A 25,617-nucleotide genomic window follows, 5' to 3' on the forward strand; every position below is an offset into this window, starting at 1 on the left:
AAATTAAACATACACCAAAGGATTACTATAATTCCTTGCTTCATAATTTAATAATTTTCCCCCAGTTTTTACAAATAAAAAATGCAATTAAGTATTCTAGAAATAGAATTACAGATGGTTCAAATGAAAGTGTATGGAGGTGGATAAACCTGACATGTTGAATCAGTCCTATAAATAAATTTCTCTTCAGTTTTGTTTTACTGGGTTTTGGTTTACTAGGTTTTTAAGGGTGTATTTTCAGGCTCATCTTTTTTTGGGTTATCTGTATTCTTGGTATATATGCATTCATAGGCTTGTAATAAGAAAGTTATAGGGGACTACAGGAATCCAAATTATATTTTTAGTAACAAACAGTAAAAAGATAATTAGGAATAAATGAGGACTTATTATCAGTGTAGAGATCTTTGTAGAAAACAATATTAATCAAATCTGAACAAGTCTCAAAGTTCACAATGTGCCTGGCTATCTACTTCTCCCTAGTCCTACCCCATCCTTGCCCTACTGTGTACAGTGAGTATTCTGCTGCCTGTAGACAGCCTTATCATTTCCTGGATAGCTCTGAAGCCCAGCCTGAAATAAAGCCTAACAAGTATTAGTGCGGTGCATATTGTCAGGTGGACCCAAATAGGAAGGCCAGCGGTACTAATTAGATGAATGATCTTGGGAATTTGCAAATTCCTCAAACTCTCTATACCTCAATTTCTTTATGTATAAAATGGGAATGACAGTAAGTCCTCATAAAATTATTGTAAGGAATGAATGAGATAATCTATGCATAGTGGTCATCATGAAGCTGACACATGGTTACTGTTCAGTCATAAATTATTACCATTATTATTAATATTATATAGGTATGTTATATATATATATCTTATGGATGAATATAATATATAGATAAATTATATATGTACATATTTTTATGTACATATATAATTTCTTAAACCTTCTATTCTGTTACTAGTGGTATCCGGAAAATAGTTCTCAGTTTAGGATGAAATGTTTGAAAATTCAGTTGACCACTTAGTGTTTCATCTACATTACCAAATGCAGGTCCCTAAATAAGTTTGTAGGAGATTGGTCCCTCTGTTTAGTTTTTGGGGAGGTATAAATTTCACAGCGGTCTCCTAGGTTTTGGCCCTATGATCCCTGAAAATCAGATGGCACTTGCTCTGCAGCTGCATTTTTATGAAACAGTTTCTGGAGGCCAGACAAAGTTCAAGCACTTCTCCTTAATTTACAACTGGTCCCAATAGTCAACCCTACTGCGTCCTATCAGAAAAAGTTTCCATCTCAGAAGAGGCTGCCAATGGACTGGAGTTACTAAGGTCCAATTTTTGGAACTACTCTTTCATTTAAAATCCTTTTCTGGGTCACTTGTTCTGCCCTGAGAGTGTCCTGAGTTATTACCCTAGTGTCTTCCATGTAGCTTGGTCTCCCTTCACCTTTTTGTAAAAGACACCAGTTTAGAAAAAAAAAATATGTATATCTTTTACAAGTGTTATTATTGTATTCTCAATATAATTTTTTTTTAAGTAATACCTTTCCATATTGTGTTTTTAAAAATCTATATATCAGATTTAGTAACATCTCATCTCTAAATTCATAGGATAAATGGTGATAAAGTCATGCCTTTGTTTACCTCATGTTCTAATGGTTACAGTAAACAGTAACATTGTATTCTAACTTTGATATAATTTTTGATAAAAATTTGAGTTGTAAAAACAAAAATGACATGCAATTTTCCTTTTATGTTCCCCCCCAAATGTGATATACATATTTTTAAAGTAAGAACACATCTGTCCTTTTATATACTATTTATTTTAATATCATTCCACCTTGAAACTACTCACATCTTAATTTGAGGAAAAAAAAATTATGCCTTTTGGAAATACTTTTCTAAAAAAATTAAAAAAAAAATTTTTTAACATCTTTATTGGAGTATAATTGCTTTACAATGGTGAGTTAGTTTCTGCTTTATAACAAAGTGAATCAGCTATACATACACATATATCCCCATATCTCCTCTGTCTTGCATCTCCCTCCACCCTTCCTATCCCACCCCTCTAGGTGGTCACAGAGCACTGAGCTGATCTCCCTGTGCTATGCGGCTGCTTCCCACTAGCTATCTATTTTACATTTGGTAGTGTATATAAGCCCATGCCACTCTTTCACTTTGTCCCAGCTTCCCCTTCCCCTCCCCGTGTCCTCAGGTCCATTCTCTACATCTGTGTCTTTATTCCTGTCCTGCCCCTAGGTTCTTCAGAACCATTTTTTCTTTTTTTTTTTCTTTTTGGATTCCATATGTATGTGTTAGCATATGGTATTTATTTTTTCTCTTTCTGACTTACTTTACTCTGTATGACAGACTCTAGATCCATCAACCTCACTACAAATAACTCAATTTCATTTATTTTTATGACTGAGTAATATCCCATTGTATATATGTGCCACATCTTCTTTATCCATTCATCTGTCGATGGACACTTAGGTTGCTTCCATGTCCTGTCTATTGTAAATAAAGCAGCAGTGAACATTGTGTTAGATGACTCTTTTTTTTTTTTTTTTTGTGGTACACGGGCCTCTCACTGTTGTGGCCTCTCCCGTTGCGGGGCACAGGCTCCGGACGCGCAGGCTCAGCAGCCATGGCTTACGGGCCCAGCTGCTCCGCGGCATGTGGGATCTTCCCGGACCGGGGCACGAACCCGTGTCCCCTGCATCGGCAGGCGGACTCTCAACCACTGCGCCACCAGGGAAGCCCAGATGACTCTTTTTGAATTATGGTTTTCTCAGGGTATATGCCCAGTAGTGGGATTGCTGGGTTGTATGGTAGTTCTATTTTCAGTTTTTTAGGGAACCTCCATACTGTTCCCCATAGTGGCTGTATCAATTTACATTCCCACCAACAGTGCAAGAGGGTTCCCTTTTCTCCACACTCTCTCCAGCATTTATTGCTTGTAGATTTTTTGATGATGGCCATTCTGACTGGTGTGAGGTGATACCTCACTGAAGTTTTGATTTCCATTTCTCTGATGATTAGTGATGTTGAGCATCCTTTAATGTGTTTGTTGGCAATCTGTATATCTTCTTTGGAGAAATGTCTATTTAGGTCTTCTGCCCAATTTTGGATTGCATTGCTTGCTTTTTTGATATTGAGCTGCATGAGCTACTTGTAAATTTTGGAGATTAATCCTTTGTCAGTTGCTTCATTTGCAAATATTTTCTTCCATTCTGAGGGTTGTCTTTTCACCTTGTTTATGGTTTCCTTTGCTGTGCAAAAGCTTTTAAGTTTCATTAGGTCCCATTTGTTTATTTTTGTTTTTATTTCCATTTCTCTAGGCAGTGGGTCAAAAAGGATCTTGTTGTGATTTATGTCATAGAGTGTTCTGCCTATGTTTTCCTCTAAGAGTTTTATAGTGTCTGGCCTTACATTTAGGTCTTTAATCCATTTTGAGTTTATTTTTGTGTATGGTGTTAGGGAGTGTTCTAATTTCATTCTTTTATATGTAGCTGTCCAGTTTTCCCAGCACCACTTATTGAAGAGGCTGTCTTTTCTCCACTGTATATTATTGCCTCCTTTATCAAAGATAAGGTGACCACATGTGTGTGGGTTTATCTCTGGGCTTTCTATCCTGTTCCATTGATCTATATTTCTGTTTTTGCGCCAGTACCATACTGTCTTGATTACTGTAGCTTTGTAGTATAGTCTGAAGTCAGGGAGCCTGATTCCTCCAGCTCCATTTTTCATTCTCAAGATTGTTTCGGCTATTCAGGGTCTTTTGTGTTTCCATACAAATTGTGAACTTTTTTGTTCTAGTTCTGTGAAAAATGGCAGTGGTAGTTCGATAGGGATTGCACTGAATCTGTAGATTGATTTGGGTAGTATAGTCATTTTCACAATGTTGATTCTTGCAATCTAAGAACATGGTATATCTCTCCATCTGTTTGTAACTTTAATTTCTTTCATCAGTGTTTTGTAGTTTTCTGCATACACAGGTCTTTTGTCTCCTTAGGTAGGTTTATTCCTAGATATTTTATTCTTTTTGTTGCCATGGTAAATGGGAGTGTTTCCTTAATTTCTCTTTCAGATATTTCATCATTAGTGTATAGGAATGCAAGAGATTTAGTAGCAAGATACAAAATATTTTTCTTTTTTCATCATATGAGTATTAATTCTTTCAACTGATCATTTATTTTCATTTTACTACTGTGTGCTAGGATATTATATTGGGTATTGTTTTTCAATAGAAAAGACAGAAACTACCCATATTTTCAGAGAACATATACTCCAGGAGTCCATGAATCTAAAATAGCCTTCTTTAAGTGGAATATATTTCATTTGTGAGATTATTTCTTCTTTCATTAAGTAATTATTGAGCATCTGTCTGTGCTATGTGCACTATTTCTTAGGTTGGTGGAATACAGTGGCCAATAAGGAAGTCAGTTATTACTATTTTTCAAACCCATCCTAGGCAAAATCCATCTTTTCCCCTGTGTGCAATAGAATTCAGAATACACAGAAGTTTAGTTATACAGGACTAGGGCATTGGAGAGATGGGAGGAGGAGCGAGGCTTCCACTGATTCTTTTGCTACACTACGTAGCTCTCCTTCCTCCCTATCATCACCATTTTCCTACTTTTGGGGATTTAGGATTAAAATGGCAAAGTAGGTTTCTCTTCCCAACTCAGTTCCTCTCTGGCCATTTTGGTGGAGTGGAGCAATGAACTCTGCAAAGCAGATCCCTGGTTCTTCTCCTGGAAATGACGTAATACCACACCAAAAACTTCAATGGAGAGAAAAGTCCTGTAAGTGTCTAGAAAACCACTTCATTTCCTGGATTATCACTTATGAACATATGAGGTGACAGCAACGCTTTTATGAACTTCTCTCTAAGCATTAAGAAAAGAAAATGATAGAAAAAGTTCCTATTATGTAATGCTAGGTGCCTCATTATAAGCAAATGGGAGCACTAATCTCAAAGAATAATAATTATTGAGGGTGTCAACAAATTAGGACTGAGGTGATCTCAAATTGGACCTAGTCTTGATTATTTTAAAAGGACTAGTGGAGAACGCTATATTGTTAGAATTTAATATGACTAATAATTTAATATGATTAATAATGATGTCAAGAATCAGATGTCAATGATGTCAAATGATAAAGGTCCAGCTACTTAAAAACTTTCCCACTGGAGGCATTTGTCCACAAATTTCCAAAGCTATTAAAGTTTGTATTTTAGCTATCTAAGAATAACTCATATTCTCAACTTACCATATTCCATTTGTTAATTAAAAATAAATTACATTGGAGAAAGCCAACAAGAACAAAGTTCTGATATTCACTGATTTTTTGATTTGGGTGAACTTTACCCTTAGAAAAATAAGGTAATATTTTAAATAAATTTAAACATTAGTGATATCGCATGTTAAATTCTGACATAGGAATACTATATTATTTTTCCAACTCTGGTCTCACATATAAGTTAAGTATATTTATGTGAAGTTTATACCAATGATAAGATTATTGTGTATATATATGTGTGCCATATATATACATATATGCCATATATATATAGATAGATTCAATTTGACTGCAAATTAGTACAGCAGATACAATGATATAAATAATAGTATAGGGTCTCTCCTGTACTCTTTCTTTTTTTTCTCTTTAGAACTGGCAGACAACTGTTCTCATGTATTATAATTGTTCTCTAATTATTCATAGTTGTTAAAGAGAGGTAAGATTAAATAAACATGACCTTTGGTTCATCTCGTTTAACTTATAAAGTTAGAGTTCATTTTTAGGTCCAGGATGAAAGGGTACCACAGTTGACAGTAATCTCTGACACAGATTTGTGGAGCCAAGTAACATTGCATCTCTGTTAATGATAGTGACTTAAATTAGCTATGCTGGAACTTAGTGATGTTTAGGAAAATAGACAAGGGAATTACATTTCCCTTTAAATTCAGCAGGAAAAAAATCACCCTACATTCATAAAATGTTTCTCTGAAAATGCTAATCTCTCAAGAAAAATATTTTTTCCCTGGGCTATTTATTTTCAAATTATAAAGTGAGTTAAGAAAGACATAATTATATATGCTTGCATGTATAGTCATATTAATATATATCATATAGATATATACATTCATACTGGTATACTAAAAATCGTAGTAGTGGCAGCATCAGAGATGTTCATTAAGTCATCCACTATATTTCTTTGCTGAATAGAAGTTGTTCTTCATAGTTTGTTTCCCAATCCTTTGCCTACTTCATGTTAAGTTACTCAGCCACAGGGACTTTGAAGATTTCCTTTGAAAAAGTGTCCCATAGGCTGATACGTTAGTATACAGAGATGTTCCAAGATTCTCAACCTAAATTTTCTTTTACTCAATTTTATGTTGCTGTTTCTAGTCCTGCTTTATTTCTACTATCTTAAAATTGTTTTTAAGATGATCATTACCCTTATATCAATCCAGAGAAACTATAATTATAAGAGCATCCTAGTTGATTATTATTTTGCTTGCTATACCTATGAAGTTATTTGCATTATTTCATTTTAAAACACCTTCTTGCCCCTTAGTCACGCTTTGTGATTTGGGTAAACAGTTTTCATTACTGCTAACAAGTATTAGTCAAATAATTTGTTCTTGTTGTACTTTAAAAGTGAGCCTTATTTTGGAAATCTTTCAGTTCTTGGCATTCAGAAATCCCTATGTGGTTCAGTGGTTGTGGCTTACGAGGTGGGATCTCAGTCTTCCTCAGATCTGTATCCCTTACTTTAAGCAAGTGTGGAAATGAGGTACTTAGTGAGACCGTTACTGAATGAAATCAAAACCTTGTCCTCTCAGGGTGAGGATCTATTGAAAATACAGCGTTTGTTATTAGAATTTTAAAGATCAAACCTGTTCTTTCTTGAAAAACTGGCTCCTCTGTTAAATTCCATTTAGATTGTCTCCCATTTCAGGTCTCCCATTTCATTGCTTCTTGTATTGGATTTTAGCTCCATAATTTTTATTTATGTTCACTATTTAAGCATTCTTTTTTCCTATATCACTGCCCATTGGAAGATTTTGAGATAGTCTTGAGCAGTGCAATTAAAAAGGGGAACCAAGGATAAAATTGTGGGTCATGCCAAAATTTAGAAAAAGACCCTCTTGGCAAACAGAAATAAACTGAACCAGTAGTCATATAGGTTATCTTTCTAGATTTTTTTTCTTTCTCAGTATTTAAGTGATGAATTATGTTGAGATTAGATATTTAGTTACTAAATTTTGTACTTAAGTTCCATATAAGATGGAATGAAGCTATATAATTTTCAGAAAATATCTCTGTTTACAACTGAAGGTATTACCCTGCTGAATTAGCTCAAGGTCTTACAGATTTTTTGTATTATAAATTTCTTGCCCATTCTGGAGGATCTTTTCAGTTTCTGTGTATTCAGAACTTGTGGCAACTATGTGGACATAGCTACAAACTCTTTGTGAATATTGATGCAGGCACTGTATTACCACTATGGTCATGATAGTACTTAATAATAATTTCTGTTACAACTTTATTATCTCATTGGGTGAATCTCCAGCTTTTGGACCCACAAAACTTAGAACATCTCAGATAATATCTTTCACAAGGTCTTTGTGGTCACTGATATGACACTATATTACCAGGGACCATGTGACACTAAATAATAAATATACATGGAACTCTTAACCCCAATCATTGACTTTGGATGAGAACTTTAGATTCTCCACAATTCTGACACAGGACTATGCCTTTCAACATCTTTCAAAATGTATTGTTTCACCAAGTATTTCATTATTTCTGTAGTCGTAACAAAAAATGTGTGAGATTGCTAGAGGGACAACCTAAGGCAGTACATGGAATTCCACTAAAAGATTTCTGCTTAATATTGTTTGTTCTTGGCAATGCGCAAGGGATTTCTCTTCCCCAAACAGCACAAAGTCTTTAAGTTTCAACTATTTTTCTTACAGGGTTTCCCCAAAATTTCAAATTCCTCTTTTTCTCTATCATCCAGGGCAATGTTTTAACAATCTTTTACAGTTACAGTGAGACCTTGGGATGATATCCATCTACCATAAGTATGTAATTTGGTGTTTTTTCCCAGAAAAATTATTCCCAAAAAGGAATTCCATAAATTCTATCTTCTCAATATAACTACACATAAAATAAATAAAATCTAAGATAAGAGTGAGATTCAGTTTACAAGCCTTTGATATGATACCATGCCAGGCACTGAAAGAAAATAAGGTTAAGGGACTTCCCTGGCAGTGCAGTGGTTAGGACTCTACACTTCCACTGCAGGAGGCATGGGTTCGATCCCCTTTTGGGGAACTAAGATCTCACAAGCTGTGTGGCATGGCCAAAAATAAATATATAATAAAGTTAAAGGAGAGCAATTTCTGTCTAGTTTCTGTTGCTGCATGAAAAATTAACCCAAAACTCACTGGCTTAAAATGATTTTTATTATCTCACAATTCCTGTTTCAGGAATCCAGACTTGGTGTAGCTGGGTCCTCCTACTCAGGGTCTCTCACAAGGCTACGATCAGGTGTCGGCCAAGTTCGCAGATATCTCAAGTTTCAAGTACTGTAGCATAAGCTTCCAAGTTCACTAGTACTCCTTGGTGGGATTTAGCTTCTTGTGGGCTATTGTACTGAAGGCCTTAGTTTCCCTACTGAGAGGTCACCCTCTCAGTTCATCACTAAGTGAGCTTCTCCATGGGGTAGGGCAGCTGGCTTCATCAAAGTGAGCAAGACAAAGACATAGAGGGCCATTAGGAAGTCACAGACTTTATAACATAATCCTTTTTGCCATATTTCGTTTGTTAGAAGCAAGTCCCTAGGTCCAACTCACACTTAAAAGGAGGGTGTTACACAAGAGTGTGAATACCAGGAGTCAGGGGTTATTGAGTACCGTCTTAGAAGGCTGTCTACCACATTTAATTGTACCCAGGATTAAGAAAATGCTAGGTAACCAAAAATCTAATATAAAATATAAATCACTCTTTATAACAGTTAATGAACTTTGTTCCTCATCTTTCCATTGGTATGAAGTACCTGCTGAATATTGAGCATTGCTATTGCAGTGGGTGCCCAAATCACCAGCCTCTTGCCATATTGAAGACTAAAGTTCTCATTCCTCCAGTTGCTATGAGTGTTGGTAGATGACACCTCTCTACCGTGTCTTTTTGGAAATTGTCCTCAGTTGACTACAACTGTATTACCAAAGGTCACTCCCCTTCCTGGGGATAACCTACATCTAATGACTAATCAATGCTGAGTTTTAAAGGCCCAGCTCCCTTGCCTCAGTGTTGGACAGCTCTGAAGCCCCATCTTACCCTGCAGGGCTGCTTTTAGATTCAGCTAAAATCTTTGTTGTAACCTAATAGCTGTCCAACTCCTCTCTCCACTCAACCTGGCTTATTTCAGTGCCTTATAAATGGTTATCCCTTGAGCACTCCTCAATAAACTTTCTGGATTCAAATCTGTTAACCTACAGTCTAATTCCTAGGAAACCCAACCTGTAACAGCTATACTTTAACTTTTTCTATGTAAGGGGAAAATAGCTAACATATAAATATTGAATATTAACATAGAGACTGTAGAGATTTTATTTACTTATAAACCTCTTAAAAGGGATGTTTGAGATTCTATAAGAATCTCAAGCCGAGATGTCAGAAATGTGCACTGTGGCGTACTGCATAATTTAAGCAGAGTTCGAGAACATGCCCTTGATGTTCACTAATGATTATATAAGACATAACCATTTTTATTTACTATAAAAGCTATTTTAAATCTAGTTCATTATATTCTTTCCGTCCCTTATAAATGAAACTTTGGTTGCAAAACCTTCACCCAGTATTAGAGGTGAATAAGTTTATTTCCTCTTATGTACTGATTTGCTTCATATTTCTAACTTAGACCATGGGGCAAATTTTTACTTTTCTGTGGGAAATCACTGGGACAAACGAAAAGAATACACAAAACATCAAAACCCTTAGTACTAAATATGGAGATTGTTTGCAAGTAAAGATTATTACATTATATATCAATCACAACAATCCTTAAAATATGATTACTATACATTATAACTTTCCTACTTTTTAAAAAAAAGATTTTTAAAAATATTTATTTATTTATTTGGCTGCGCCGGGTCTTATTTGCGACATGTGGGATCTTCACTGTGGCTTGCAGGATCTTTAGTTGCAGCATATGGACTCTTAGTTGTGGAATGTGAGATCTAGTTCCCTCACCAGGGATCAAACCCCGGCCCCCTGCATTGGGAGAACGGAGTCTTAGCCACTGGACCACGAGGGAAGTCCCTTAACTTTCCTACTTTGTAAAGATGGAATCCACACAAATCTTTACAGTGCAATGTGGCAATTAAGATGATGAGAGATGGAAGAGAGTCTAGAAAGTGTCCTCAGGCAAAATTGAAATAAAATACAGAAGAATTAGACTTGAAACATGAGAACTGTTAGGGTTTACAATTTTCTTGTGATTCTTATCCTGGACATTTTGCACTCTGACCCCTTCCTCACTCTGGCTGCTTTGCTCTGAGCTCGATGGAGGAGAGCTGACCTCTGAAGTTTTCATTTTCCAGTCTCCTGTGTTAGCTGACTAGAGAGACTGGAGGAGGCCGAGACGCTGGGGGAAAGGGTGCATCTTTCCTTCGCTCTCTGTATTGGGAGGTGTCTTCAGCAGCAGCTGCTCCTCCTCGGTGGCTCCAGCTCCTCTCTGCCTTTCCTGCAGACTGAGCTCAGGTAGCACAGCCAGCCTCCTAAGTCCTGCCAGCCTAGCAGTGGAGGCTGCTCTCTGCTGTTGTTAATCTTTGGTTTGTCCACCATCCCTTTTGGCTTTTCACCTCTTTTTTATTACCTGGGCAGTAAAGGCTCTACTTTATTTCCATCTAATTTAAATGCATAGCATGGTTTATGGTTGTATTTGAATGGCCACAACTTCCTGAAGTATACTCTTGTTCATTACAACAAGAATTCACAAATACAAATGTCCATAAGAAAAAAAAATTAGTCCTCAAAATAACCTAATGTGATGTTATTACCCACATTTTTACAGAAAAGAAAGGCAGGATCAGCAAGGATAAGTAATTTGCTTATGATCACATCTCTAATGCATAGCTAACATGAAGAATGTGGCCTCCAAAGTCAGAAGACCTGGATTTGAATCCTGACTCCACCTCTTATTAGCCAGGCAAATTACTTAACCAACCTGTGGTCAATTTACTCATCCATAGGATAGGAATATTTGTCATATCTACCTCAAAAAGTGTTCTGAAGATTAACTAAAGTAAAAAAAGTTAAAGTTGCTACAGCAGTTGCTGGCACATAGTACATGCTCAATAAAAACTAGCTATTATTATTAGCCACGTGGTTTCTGTATTGTTTTAATTACTTTGAAAACACAAAACAAGTTACAGTGATTGCTCCTGTGGCTTATTATGGACCAATGTGCAAGTTTTGAAAAGAATTCATTTGAAAAGAAACATTTACAAATGTATGACATGACATCATACTGAACAATAATTTCTAATTTGGTTAAAAATCTAGTCCTCTACTACTGATTATCAGAACAGTTTAGAAAAGCAAGATTGATTTATTTTGTGGCATAAGCAAGAATTTCACAATGGCCTAAGGCACCAAATGATCGCAAACCATCATCCTGCAATTAAAATGGCCAGAGCTGACCCTCTCTTTATTAATCATTGATCTCTGGCTTCTGAATGCACCAGTGAATTCAAGGTCTGGATGTGTATGACTCATGCTAGCTCTGTGCCATTAAACTGTTTTATAGGAAAAAATGATTCTTCAATGCATTGAGCCTGACACTTGAGATTCTTTTTCTAATTTGAAAATTGGCAGTTCAGAGTATATTTAAATGGAAAATGCTACAATTTGTGACCATCATCCAGCTGATAGAAACAATGTTTTCACCTGTACAAAAAACACTGTGGCCAGAAACTATCATGGACATGGACAAATATTAATATTCTATATATAATATTATTAGCACATATTTTTTGTAATATTTTTTATATTCAGCATTTATACTTGGTAACATTCTCAACAGTATAAAAATTATATGAATGAGTTAAATTATGCTATTTATTTGCAGTCATGTGAAGAATAAAACAAGCAAATGCATATATTGTAAACAAGGATTTTCTACTAATTACCATCACAACTGTATATTTTATAATATTTTTGAGGCATGACTGTGTCTCTAAACAATACAAAATTCAGTGGGGGTAAAATAATCTGAGTAGCTGGACAGATAATTGTACCAAATATTTTAGTTTCTGTTGTTTACTTTAATACTCATTATATGTTTTTTTATCATCTGTAAATCCTCATTGCTTTCTATTAAAATTTCTCCCAATTTTTTTCTATTCTATAACTGTATTTTAATATGACTACAAAAGCTAACCTATGGCAATCTCGGTTATTTTGACAATTGAATAAATATTTAGGAGATTTTGAAATTAATTTCATACTGGGGTACCATATTACCATTAGATATTAATTTTAAACTTGTGGGTATATGTATGGCTTTTTTGCATTATAATACTTTATTTTCTTAGCTGAATCTTGACATATAAATGGATGAATATAGTATTTTTTTTCTGTTACTTTTTCAATTGACTTAAAATTACACTAAAAACACCTAGACCAGAATTATTGTCCTTTATACATGCTTTTGTCTTTGAAGTTGTGATAGAGCTGTTTACTGATATCATTTTAATCCATGAAGTTTCTTTATTAGTGATAATCTGTTATAAAAATGTATACTATCTAGTCTTTATTATGCAAATAGCCAAAGGGATATCCAAATTCACTGTCAATTTTGAATTAAACTTAAGTTTTTAAGTCAGTGTCTTTGAAAGGAAATATAATGCACATCTTGCCTTCACATATTCCAGGCTTTTAAACTAAATGTGTAAGCAAACATGATTTATATTGGAGTAGAAAGATGTAGGCTAAGTTTACACTCAGTATTTCTAAGGATGAAATTTATGAGCACTTATGAGCACGGGGAGGGTTGAAGGAAACGTTTTAAAGAATATAATTTTATTCAAAATTTTAAATTTAGAAAGGAAGGAACTACTCTTCAATAATTCAAAATAAAACATAAATCTTTTGTGCAAATATTTTTATTCATCATGTATGTGGGTTAACATAATTAATGGCAGATTAACTGAAATGAGTGTGACATGATGACATACCTAAATACCTTATGTGAGATTAAACAACAGATATTCCCTTACTGCTCTTCTTATGCCAATCCTTCCATTTGAAGAGCTCACCCATCAATAAGGACATCAGTTTCAAACAATAAAAAACCTTAGTTGAGTCTAACCTCTTTTTTAAAAAAAAAATTTTATTGGAATATAGTTGCTGTATAATATTGTATTAGTTTCTACTGTACAGCAAAGTGAAGCAGCTGTATGTATACGTATACGTATATCCCCTCTTTTTCGGATTTCCTTCCCATTTGGGTCACCGCTGAGCATTGAGTAGAGTTCCCTGTACTCTGTAGTAGGTTCTCATTAGTTATCTATTTTATACATAGTATCAATAGTGTATATATGTCAACCCCAGTCTCCCAATTCATCCCACCCCCACTTCCCCCTTGGTATCCATACATTTGTTCTCTATGTCTGTGTCTCTATTTCTGCTTTGTAAATAAGATCGTCTATACCAATTTTTTCAGATTCCACATATATGAGTTAATATACAATATTTGTTTTTCTCTTTCTGACTTACTTCACTCTGTATGACCATCTCTGAGTCCATTCACGTCTCTACAAATGACCCAATTTCATTCCTTTTTATGGCTGAGTAATATTCCATTGTATATATATGCCACATCTTCTTTATCCATTCCTCTGTTGATGGACATTTAGGTTGCTTCCATATCCTGTCTATTGTAAATAGTGCTGCAACGAACATTGTGGTGCATGTGTCTTTTTGAATTATGGTTTCCTATGGGTATTTGCCCAGGAGTGAGATTGCTGGGTCATATGGTAGTTCTATTTTTAGTTTTTTAAGGAACCTCCATACTGTTCTCCATAGTGGCTGTATCAATTTACATTCCCACCAACAATGTAGTCTAACCTGTTTATTGGACAAGTGGGGAAAATACCTGAAGTCAAGAGGGACCGAATAGCTTTCCCTAAAACATTTGGTATACAGATCAAAAGTCTGCTTTTTGTGAACTGAATATAGGCCAACTCAGCAATGTAAGTCACCTATCATAAGTAAATTAATTCTTACAATTACATGTAAACTATCGAAGCTTCTAACATGGATATTTAGATCTAGGTAGAGATGGGTTCACATTCAGGCTCTGCCCATTAAACTATTAGATTTTGATCAAGAGCCTTACATTCCTGAGAATTCATATACTAAATATATAATTTATCTAAAATGAGGATCACTAGATATTTAAGAATTAGAGATTGTAAAGTGAAGTGCCAGCAGTGCCTGGTTCACAGTTGTGGCTCAGTAATTGGTCATCTGGCAGAATCTACCATTTAAAGTAAATATAGAGAAGATCATAAGATGTAGAAGTTACTTGGTTTATTTTGTATTTCCCTACATTTCCTGAATTATTTTCGAATTGTATGATGTATTAACTTCATCTTTTACATGTACCTCAGAGGTCATGTTGATATTTACATTTCTAGTCCTTTACAAATTTGGTGACCCCTCACTGTGTCTTTATTTTGTCATTATTGATAAAATATGCAGAGTGTATGCATGCCATAGAACTATATGTATTCTGGACTAAAAATTATTTATTAATAGCTGTTAAAACCCATATCTAATTTATGATCATTAAAACCATACTCTACAATGAGACTAAAACTTTTGGTTTTAAAAATGATTACTATTATGTGTTATTATTAATAATAGTAAAAACTGTTGATCATGGACATATAAACTTGGGAGCTAACTCATGTCCTGGAGTTCTGCATAAATTTGATTTTATTAGTTCTGAGAATAAGGTATATCCTCAGGTATATCTTAGGATTAAGATGCCATAAGGGAAATATGAGGATAACTACACCCTGACAGCTTCCTTGGTGGGATTGTTTCCAGCTCAAAGAGACCTAATCAGAGATTGTCAAGTAGAATTCACAGCAGTAGCTCAAGAATTCAATAATGTATATCATATATACCATAGACATACATAACATAAGTAACATATAACATTGCCCTTTGAATCATATTTTGGAGAAAAATAGTGCTGGATAATTTGTGATCTACTGCCTCTGTGAAGATATGATAAAGTTAACATCTTTTTTATTCAGTCCTCTTTAACTCATATGTTGGGGTCTAGTGGCTGCCCGGCAGACATTCTTGAGGGCTAGGGCAGCAGCTACTGGCTTAACAGTGGTCCTGATGGGAGACAAACAAGGTCACACACAATTTCAGCAAACACCTTCTAATAGTAATAACAATAATATTTAATGTTTGTTAATTATTATGAGTTAAGGACTGTGCTAAACTATACAAATGATCCTATATAACCTCAATGTAAACATACAAAATAGGCCGTATTATTATATTACCATTTTACAGAAGAAAAAATGAGACTATTATTAACCTAACAAAAGGTCTATAGCTAGAAGTGGCAGAAACAGGATCAGGTCTATCTACTACCAAATCCCAAGATCTTGGTCACTACTGTACTGCCTCCTGCCCAACCTGTCTTTACTTTGTTATTTTTTTAATGAGTATTGTCTAAGTCAGGAGATAGATACATGGAACTGTGCATTACCTTGATGTTCAGTCTGAGATATCCCTGGTGAAATTGATTCTTGTCTGTTCTGAAGCGTAGCTTCTGAAATTTCACTTATTTAGGATACAATAACGACATATTTATTAAGTTCTGTGCTGGAGGCTTCTACAGGTATTTTCAGACTTGGAAAAATGTTTTAAATTTTCTAAGATTTTGGGATATGATGGAATATAATTTTTTGAGCAAAGACTGCACTATAATTTTCTTCACATGCATGAACTAAAGGCATAAAAGATGCAGACAGTATAGGAATCAAAGGAGCACCAGAGTAGAAAAGCTAGTGGAAAGTAAAAATTCACCTCCAGTAAATGAATGGCTGATCCATCACTCCTTTTCTTTGAAGTTTTGACCTGAAATAATAACAACAAAAAGAGACTGAGGAAGGAAAAAACTTGCTTCCAAAAGAGTAAAACGAAATATGTCAGGTAATTTCCTCCTTTTTTAAAAACCCCAAGGAAGCCAACTTATGGCTGGAGGACTTCTTTTAGGTTCTTCAATGAGACTAGAGGGAAACCATTTTTAAAATAGGTCAGTATCAAAGAAGTGTCCCTAGATTCACTCATGGCACAAGTCTGATCAGGTACTGTGATTATTAATGCCCTCCAGAGCAAACTCATTTGACATTTCCTTCAGATATACAGAGAGATGTTTGGAATTATTTAGAAACAGCCTCTTTAAAGATAGTGGGTCTGTCTCGGCTCTGTGAAGAATGTTAATCGCACTCATTTGAGGAAATTTACTGACATGATGCATATAAATGGAATTCAGTTTACTGAATTATATGAACCCTTGAGACAGGCAAAAATTTATAAACTCAAATATTTACTGAGCTCTATGTTTGACAATATGAGGGTGGCTTAAAAGAGGGAGTAACCCCAAAGTTTTGAAGAACCAATAGGAGTTTTCCAGAAATATGAAGGTGAATCAGAATTCTAGGCAGAGGAAAGAACAGGGAAAAAGCGCAGAGAAATAATGAAGGGTCCAATCATTACATGAGGATCTTTAATCAGCTACAGTATAATCACTTGGAGTATTTGCTTAAAATGAGGTTACAGTGTCTTCCTTGCCAAGCGAGTCATACTCAGTGACAGCAGAAGGCAAGAATTTACATTTTACTAGGCACACCTAGGCTGTTTTAAAAGGCATGCCTAGGTTGTTTTTATAAGATTTGAGAATTGTTGGAATAGATGGTAGAAGTATTTGGACTCAAGCAACAGAATTTCACAATCTGTTTTACACTTATAAAGAATATGCTGATGGCCTATGAATAATGAGAGAGGTTTGAAAATGAAGGAAAGTAACCTGTTAAAATTCTGATACAGTGATCCTTACTTCCCTTTCCCTTTACAGTCTGCTTTAATCAGACTGTAGTTCCTAAACACTTGTCAAAGTTACCAAGAAACTTTAGCTTTCCAAATTGCTAATTTTCAACCTGCATCTCAGCAGCATTTGAAAAAATTGAATACCCACTCTAAAACATTGAATGTTTTTGGTCCCTAAGAAACTACCTGGTATTCATTTTCATTTGCTTCATAGCCCTCTCTTTCTACTTCTACTTTATTGCATCCTCCAGAATCTTTACCTCTTTTTTTTGTCTTTCAATATTTACTCTTTGAAATAGTAGCTTTAAATTATTCATATAATTAGACCTCAGATATCTATCTCCAGACCCTTTCTTTTCCTTTTACTTTATACTTATATGTTCAGCTATCTACTCAAAATCTCTGCTTTGATGTTTAGATGGAGTTTCAAATGTTTATGCTTTAAGGGAGATCACTCTAGATCCAAACTTGCTCCTTCTCTAGTATTACTCATCTTGGGTAATGGCACCCCTACTCCATCGGGCCAAATACCTAGTAATTCCTCCCTTCCTCCCTTCCTCCCTTCCTTCCTCCCTTCCTTCCTCCCTCCCTCCCTTCATCTCTCTCTTTCTCTCTTTTAATTTAATTTAATTTTTTTTTTTTTGTATTTCATGGTTGATCCATCAGCAACTCCACTGGAACTTCCCTTAAACTATATCCTGAATCTTACATCTTCTTACCAACTCCATGGCTACCATTCTAGTTCAAGCCGCCAGCATCACCTATTGCCTAGACAATAGCAATAGACTCCTACCTGATCTGCCTGTCTCTATTCTTGCCTCATATAGTAAATTTTTCATAGTGATCCTGAGTGACCTTTAAGAACGTAAAAATGCCACTATCCTCCTCAGAATCCTCCAATGGCTATCTTACTCAAAATACAATTTAAAGACCTTACCAAGGCTCACAGGGTCTTCTGTCTCTTCTGCCAATATATTCTGTAATTATATTGATACTTTATTTCCACTGCTTCAGCTGCGGTGGACTTCTTGCTGTTTAACATCAAGCTTGTTTTTCTTCAGAGATTGGAATTATGGCTTCCTCTAGTTGGTATGCTCTTCTCCCAGATATCAGCATGTTATTCTTCTTTTTATTCGGGTCTCTGTTCATATATAAGTTCCTTTGAATGTCCTTTTTATGAGCACCTTACTTAAACAGTTCTCTCGCCTCTATGTTACCCTATACTCCCCTACCATGCTTTATTTTATTCACAGCGTTATCACATTTAAATTGTATCATATAGGTATTAACTAGCTTATGTATTGTCTCTCTTCCACATGGGAATATAAACTCCTTAGAAATAAGTACTTTATCTTGTTTACTTTTTCTTAAGCACTGGGCTCAAAAAAAGCATAATAGTAGATAGAAGGCAGACAAAGAATATTTGTTAAATGAGTGAATCTTTTATACGTAAAATGTTGAAGGCTTAACAATGGCATTATGCATAAGGGTGGTGAGAAAAGAAAAAAGGATGATTCTGCTTTGTGAAATTGTCATTGTACTGACATTATGTTATATTGTACTATAATATGGTAAGATGAAGAACTAGAAAACATGAAAAATTTCAACATTTCTATTATCAAAAAGACAATAAGAAGGGTAAAATGGTTAATCTATTCAAAAGAATGAGATGTCATCAGCAGATCTGGGTTTGAAGGGTTCTTGAAAGTGGAGTTGCTGTGACAGAACAGGAGGTAAGAGAAGAAAATGGGCAGAGATGAGCTGAACAGACACTTTAGGCATAGAGATTGACATTAAAAATCAAGACTGTTTGGGAAAACTACAAATAATTAATCATACTAAACCACAGGATTGGAGATTAGGGAAGATTGCAAGGTAAGAAATAAAGGTGGAAAATGATCACATCCCAGGTATTTGTAGCTTTGAAGGCCATACTTAAATTATTGGGGATTAATCTAAGTAAGGGATGGGTGATATTAAAAGAGCTTTAAGCAAAGAGAAGATAGTGGATGTTTGTTGTTTCTTGTCACTACAGAACCAAAAAATTTTGGGGAGTCCCAAATAGCATGGCAGGATTTTAATCCTACCACGGTGGCTGAAGTGGGACAGACTGTACTTCTCATTGCTCCTTGGCAGCCAAGGCAAGGACATACGGCTTAGCCAATTGGATGCTTTGACTGGGGATTTTGATTCCTGAGGAACAAACAATATTCACAATGGTAGTGGAAGAATCAAGAATTCAGGACTATGGTGGCCCATGAGTGTGGATTGCAGCAACACTATGAAGTACTGAGCACAGCATTATTAGTTCTTGGAGCTTTAAAAGGCCTTTTCAGCTTTCTGTATTTTTTGATAAGAAGGTGAATGTTACAAGTCTCAGAAACCAGCAAAATCACAGATAGATACACATGGGGGAGAATTAGGGAAGGAAATATATGATGTTTGAAGATCGAAAGATAATTTTTATGAAGTTTTAAAGTTTTGTGAAACTTGCTGATAGGGGAAGACGATATTAAATGGTATCCTAGTGGTTTCAACAACTGAACTTCCTAAATTTGAGCACCAAGTTTTGTTATATTCATGGTGGTCGACTCATATTTGGTAAATGTATGTCAGATTAGATTAGTGTAGGCAGTTCCATATTATGGTTCTAACATAAAATTTTGATTGTCCAAGTTGATCAAAATATTTGGAATATTGTCATATTTACACTTCATGTTATATAGAAGTGAAGCTTAAGTGAAGGGCTCATCTCTTCAGGGTGAATGAACTTTTCCAGTTAACCTGTATTCAAATGGTTCATAAAGAATTCTTAGAAAAATTTAAATGAATTTGACTACAATCCATTGTAGGACTGGATCCAGTAACAATAATATAAGTATAAAGTAGTCTTTAAGGGATCTCATCATACAATTAACTTCAATTAATACAAAGATAGAATTGAATAATTTAATATTCAGCTTTTTGAGTAATAATATGATATTTTTAATGATTACACTGCTAGAACATAGATCTTTTATCAAAGTTTTATCTATTAATTTAATGATTCCTTTTCTGTATTTATGTTAACCCTAAATAACAGCTGATCTAAATAGCCTGAATTTACTTAAAATTTATGCTCAGAATTTTAAATACCATAAATGAGCTCATTTGCTTACAAACATTATGATCTACTGTATATTACCCCACCCATCGAATATTTCGGACATCTTTAATGTCTACTGCATTGAAAGCAATTTAATGAGCGTCAGTGGAAAATTATTATCTGGCAAGAATAGAGTTATATAATGCTATTCATATCATACAAACTCTGTAAAAGCATGACATTTTATATTATTTGAACATTTTTTATGTATTAATTATAGCTAAACTACTTTGGATAGTTCATTGCAAGCTTTTATCAAAAGAGACTAGCAACATTTAGACGTAATTCTAGAGGTAAAGAAAACTGAAATTTCAATTCAGTTGTTAGAAGCTTTGGCATCTTATTATTTTCATACAAAAAGGTATTGTGCAAGAAGCAGTTGTCTTCTAAATAAACTGACTATATTCATGGTTTAGCAGATCAGTTGCTTTGCAACTGATTCTGACTACAGCTAATATTTGAACTTTAAGCACTGTGATCTCAGGATTTTACCTAATGGCACATGTGAATCACTCAGGGCTGAGGCAAAAACATGCAGAATGTACTCATTAATGATTCTGTTTGCATTAAAGAAACATTTTTCAAGGAAAGCTTCATGAAAGGGTCCAACCATGACCTTAAGATACGAGATTTTTCATAGAATACAGGGACTGGGGAAAATTCAACATCTTGTAAGGAAGCTCATTAACCAAATGGGTGATATAGCACATGGCAATAGGACTCGCTAGGCATTGGTGAACCAAGCTGAAAGTTTGATAGTGGAACATGTTACACATAATTAAATATGGATCCTTCCTAATCAATAGTGAGGGTATAATTACTTTTCTCAAGGTTAGTTAGGCAGGGTTATTTAAGGGGACAGAAGCCAGAGTGAAGGAAATCAAGAAGACAAACTAGAGAATCACACATTTTGGAGTTGAGAAGGCTATTAGGAACTTCGGCACACTTGAAAAACCAGACTACAGTTTTATCAGTAGTCTCATTAGGGAACTATTAGACAAGGTCAAGAAGGCCTGTGAGAACTGATGGATACATTTAAGCAATGCCTCCCTGCTTCACCAAGTTGCTCAGTAATAGCTGCAACATTTTCATGTCTTGAGAGGTATATACAGAGAGACAGAGAGAGAAGCAGAGAGAGAGAGAGAGAGGGAGAGAGGTTTCAGGGAATTGTCTCACATAATTGCAGGATGGCAAATTTGAAATTTGTAGGGCAGGTTAGCAGCCTGGATCCTCAGGCAGGAGATGATGCTGCCGTCTTGAGGCAGGTTTCCTTCTCAGGAAAACCTGTTTTTGCTCTTAAGGACCTCAGCTAATCGGGTGAGGCACACTCACATTATCAAAGGTAATCTCCTTCGCTTAAAGGATTGTAAATCATTAGCTACATTGCATATCTACAAAGTAACCTTCACAGCAACGCCTAAATTAATATTTGATTAAAAAACTGAGTATTATAGCCTAGACAGGTTAACTCATAAAACTGACCATCACAGTATTGCTTGATATTTCAAGAAGGGGAAAAATAATCTAGGTCTGGGATCTGGTGGATGGCATCCTGATGAGAGTCACTAGTGTGGAAATTCAAGGTAATTCCTCCTGTTTCCAGAACTAAGGTTATTTATACACTCAGAGGCCCTCAGTTGAGGAGGGTTGAATCCCTTTGCAGAAGGATCTTGCAACTTGGCCAAGTATGTATACTCTTCCTCCAGTACTTCACCAGAAAGGTCATTTATTAAGATGACAGCTTATTTGAGAAAATACCCAGATCTTCCAGGAATTGGTAGAAACATGGTTCTGAGGAGATGCTCATGCAAAACTCTACCATAGTCCATGGTAGTATGGAGATAAATGGAGTCTTGACTCAGGGTTATTGTAAAATAGGTCTAGCAGACCCACAGATATCCTGTCATTGTTTTTCTAGTTCCTTATGCATATTTAGCAACAGGATCTCCACACTGGTTCCCTGACTTATGAAATAATGATTGTAATGGAAGGAAGAGTCAAGTATAAGTACCTGGAGTTGCCTCCTCTCACAAACTTATTAATGTAATGAACCAATACTAATCCTCTTTCCAGGGAGGGATTTTAGAGATTAGTTTCAGTGTAAAAACTTAGAAGACACACAGGTGGCGATTCCTATTATATCACCTCCTAATGTATACCGTTAATCTATGAGGAAGCTAAATGAGATTTTGAGAAAGACTGTGGATAATCACAGACTTAATCAGATGGTGATAACAATCTCAACTATAAGGTATTATTTTTTGGAGAAAATCAACTCAGTTCCTTACACCTGGTATGTAACATTGACTTAGCAGATACTCAATTCTATTTTAAAAAGACAATAGACAGTCATTTGCCCTTACCCAGCAGTGGCAGCAATATCCTGAAATCTGTCATAATAGAGTCTGCAGGAATCTTGATGATCTTGATAATCCAAAGAACATCATACTAGTCCCTATGTTAATGGAATTATGCTAATGAGACCTGGGCATCAGAAACTAGTACATATCCTAGATGCCTTAGAAAGACACATGCTTGCCAGGGGTTAAAAAATAAACTCCAGGAAAATTCAGGTGCTATTAGGAGTCTCCAGAGCAACAGAGCCAATAGGATACATATCCAGAAGAGAGAGATTTATTTTAAAGAATTGGCTCACCTGGATGCCTGCTCACTTTTTATTGATTCTGTTAAATCTATCCCTTTAAATATTGTTTCAATGGAGGCTTTACGGTTAAATCATCTGAGTAGAAATTTGTTTCCTGCAAGACTCAGATCCAGAGAGTATGTCTTTCTGTCTATCTGTCTTTGTCTCATCCAGGCCTAATATTGAGATGAGTATTTGTAAGGCAGTCAGTGAATATTTGTTGACTGATAATTATCATAACAACCACCATTTATTGAGCTTGAACTATCCAGCAGAAACTATGCTAGGTATTTCATATTTATTTCACTTTAGTCCTCATATTAACCCTAAAAGGGTTTTACAGACAAGAAAAGAAAAACTCAAAAAGGTTACTCGGGTAAGGTGAAACAACTAGTAAGTAGTGGCGTAGGAATATTACCTAGATCTGTTTGTAATAATATTCCACCATGCATAATAAAAATCCATTTATTTTCTTGCTATTAATTTTGAGGTAGGTATTGTAAATAAACAAAAAAATTCCATTCTTTTCCACATGATATATTCAACAAGTATGCAAGAAAGTCTAATTCTGTTATTTTTATTTTTTCCAGTTGCAGGTTTTTTTTTTGTTAATTTTTATTGGAGTATAGTTGCTTTACAGTGTAGTTCCATTATTTCTTGAACACTCAGTCCTTTTGCCCTCAACTTGCCACAAAATGTAGGTGATGTACTTGTCCCCAAATTATCACCACTAATTCACTGAGATTGAACAGGTAGCATTTAGAGCCACTTCATTAGTATATTTGCTTCACAAATGGAATTTGTCCTATACTGGAAGAAATGTACTGTACCTACTTCTCGAGAGCTCTCTTAGAATTTTTTAATACCATCACTAAAAATAGAGAGAGAGCCAATACGATTTTTAAGACATGGGGATATTATAGGAATTCCACCATCTGGCTCTACAAATTCTGAGGAAGAGTAAGACCTATTTTTCTGGTTTAATGTGGGAAATCTAGTGTTATGATTCCAAAATATTTCCAGGCCCTTCCTATAGACTATTATGTTTATTTGTAATACAGTAATAATTGTTTGTATACAGAGTCTTAAAAGCTATCCCATAGCTGCTGTCTCGTCACATGATACAATAGATAGTCATGAGTAGAAATGGAATAAAATCACCAAACCGCTGTCTCCTTTCCTGAGAAGTAACATGACTGTGGAGAGATCAGGACCATGTCTTTAGCTTCTCAGACCTGAGCAGAGGATCAAATTGGGAACTGACAATAAAACGTTCATTTTTTCCAGAAGAACTGGATCCATGTTTCCACCAGGGTGGTAGATTAAATTATGTCCTGAAGGATATGAATGACATCTACATAAGAAGGCACCGAAAAGTCCATTTTGAGTTGAGTACCCCACAATCAGCAAGCCTGTTTGAACAGAGGACCCACACAATAAGTGATTAACTATGCTTTACCTCATTTAAATTTAATCTTAGTTCTACCCTTCTCTTCTTCCATTTTATATAATCTTGGCACTTTATTTTTAAGAAAGAAGTTGCATTTCCAGGTGCATTTTCTTCTTTGAGCAAAAGTTTGGAATGAATTCAGCTTTTTTTTCCTCAAGATTTACTACATTGCGATTTCCATTAATATAACAAGAATTTACAGATTTATGACAAAGCATGAAGGGGTAAAGTGACTTGTTCCAGGTTAGGGAGCAACTCAGAAACAAAATCAAGGAATTGCAGAAAGTAAGGAAATACTCAAAACAAAAGGCTGGTAGCATGTTAAAAGGATGTGGGAGATAATGTGAAAGTACTCCGAATGGCCGAGGCAGGAATAATTCAAGCAACAAAATAAAAAACATACGCTCCACAATAGAAAATGAATATCCATAAAACAAATCTCTATACTAATATAACAAATGATTAAACAAATAACTAAATGAGGAAGAAGATACAAATTTCCTATACAGAAGAATTCCAAATAATTTATGTAGATTTATTACCCACAGTCTCCAGGAGATGGAAATTGACACCCCCAACCTCCCCTTCCTGATGTAGTGTGGACTGTGCTTAGTGACTTGCTACCAAAAAGGACAGTATGAAAATAGCTGAGAAACAAAGAATGACTTTACAGTGGAATAAGCTGGCAAATACTACCTTGACCAGGTGATCTGGATAAAGGTCATGAGTGATAAGTAATGTATCCTTGATACGATGTGCTAAGAATGGCACTTCACTTCTGTCATCTTCCTCTAAAAAATCTATAACCCTAGTCTAAAAAATGAGAAAACCATCAGACAGACCCAGTTTGAGGAACATTCTTCAAAATATCTGACCGGTACGACTCAAAACTGTCAAGGTCATCAAAATCAAGGAAAATATGACAAACAGTCATACACCAGAAGACACGTGATGACCAAATGCCATGTGCTATCCCGAATGGGGTTCTGGAATAGAAAAGGACATGAGGAAAAAACTGGTGAATTCCAAATAAAGTGTGGAGTTTAGGTGATAATTATATACCAGTATTGGCTCCTTAGTTAAGACAAACATTTTGTGGTAGTATAAGATATTAAAATAGGGATATCTGAACAAGGGGCATATAGGATCTCTCTGTACTATCTTTGAAACTTTTCTGTAAAGATGAAACAAATCTAAAACTAAAAGTTTATCTTAAAAAA

This window comes from Orcinus orca, chromosome 4 (genome assembly GCF_937001465.1).
Source record: "Orcinus orca chromosome 4, mOrcOrc1.1, whole genome shotgun sequence".
Classification (NCBI taxonomy): domain Eukaryota; kingdom Metazoa; phylum Chordata; class Mammalia; order Artiodactyla; family Delphinidae; genus Orcinus; species Orcinus orca.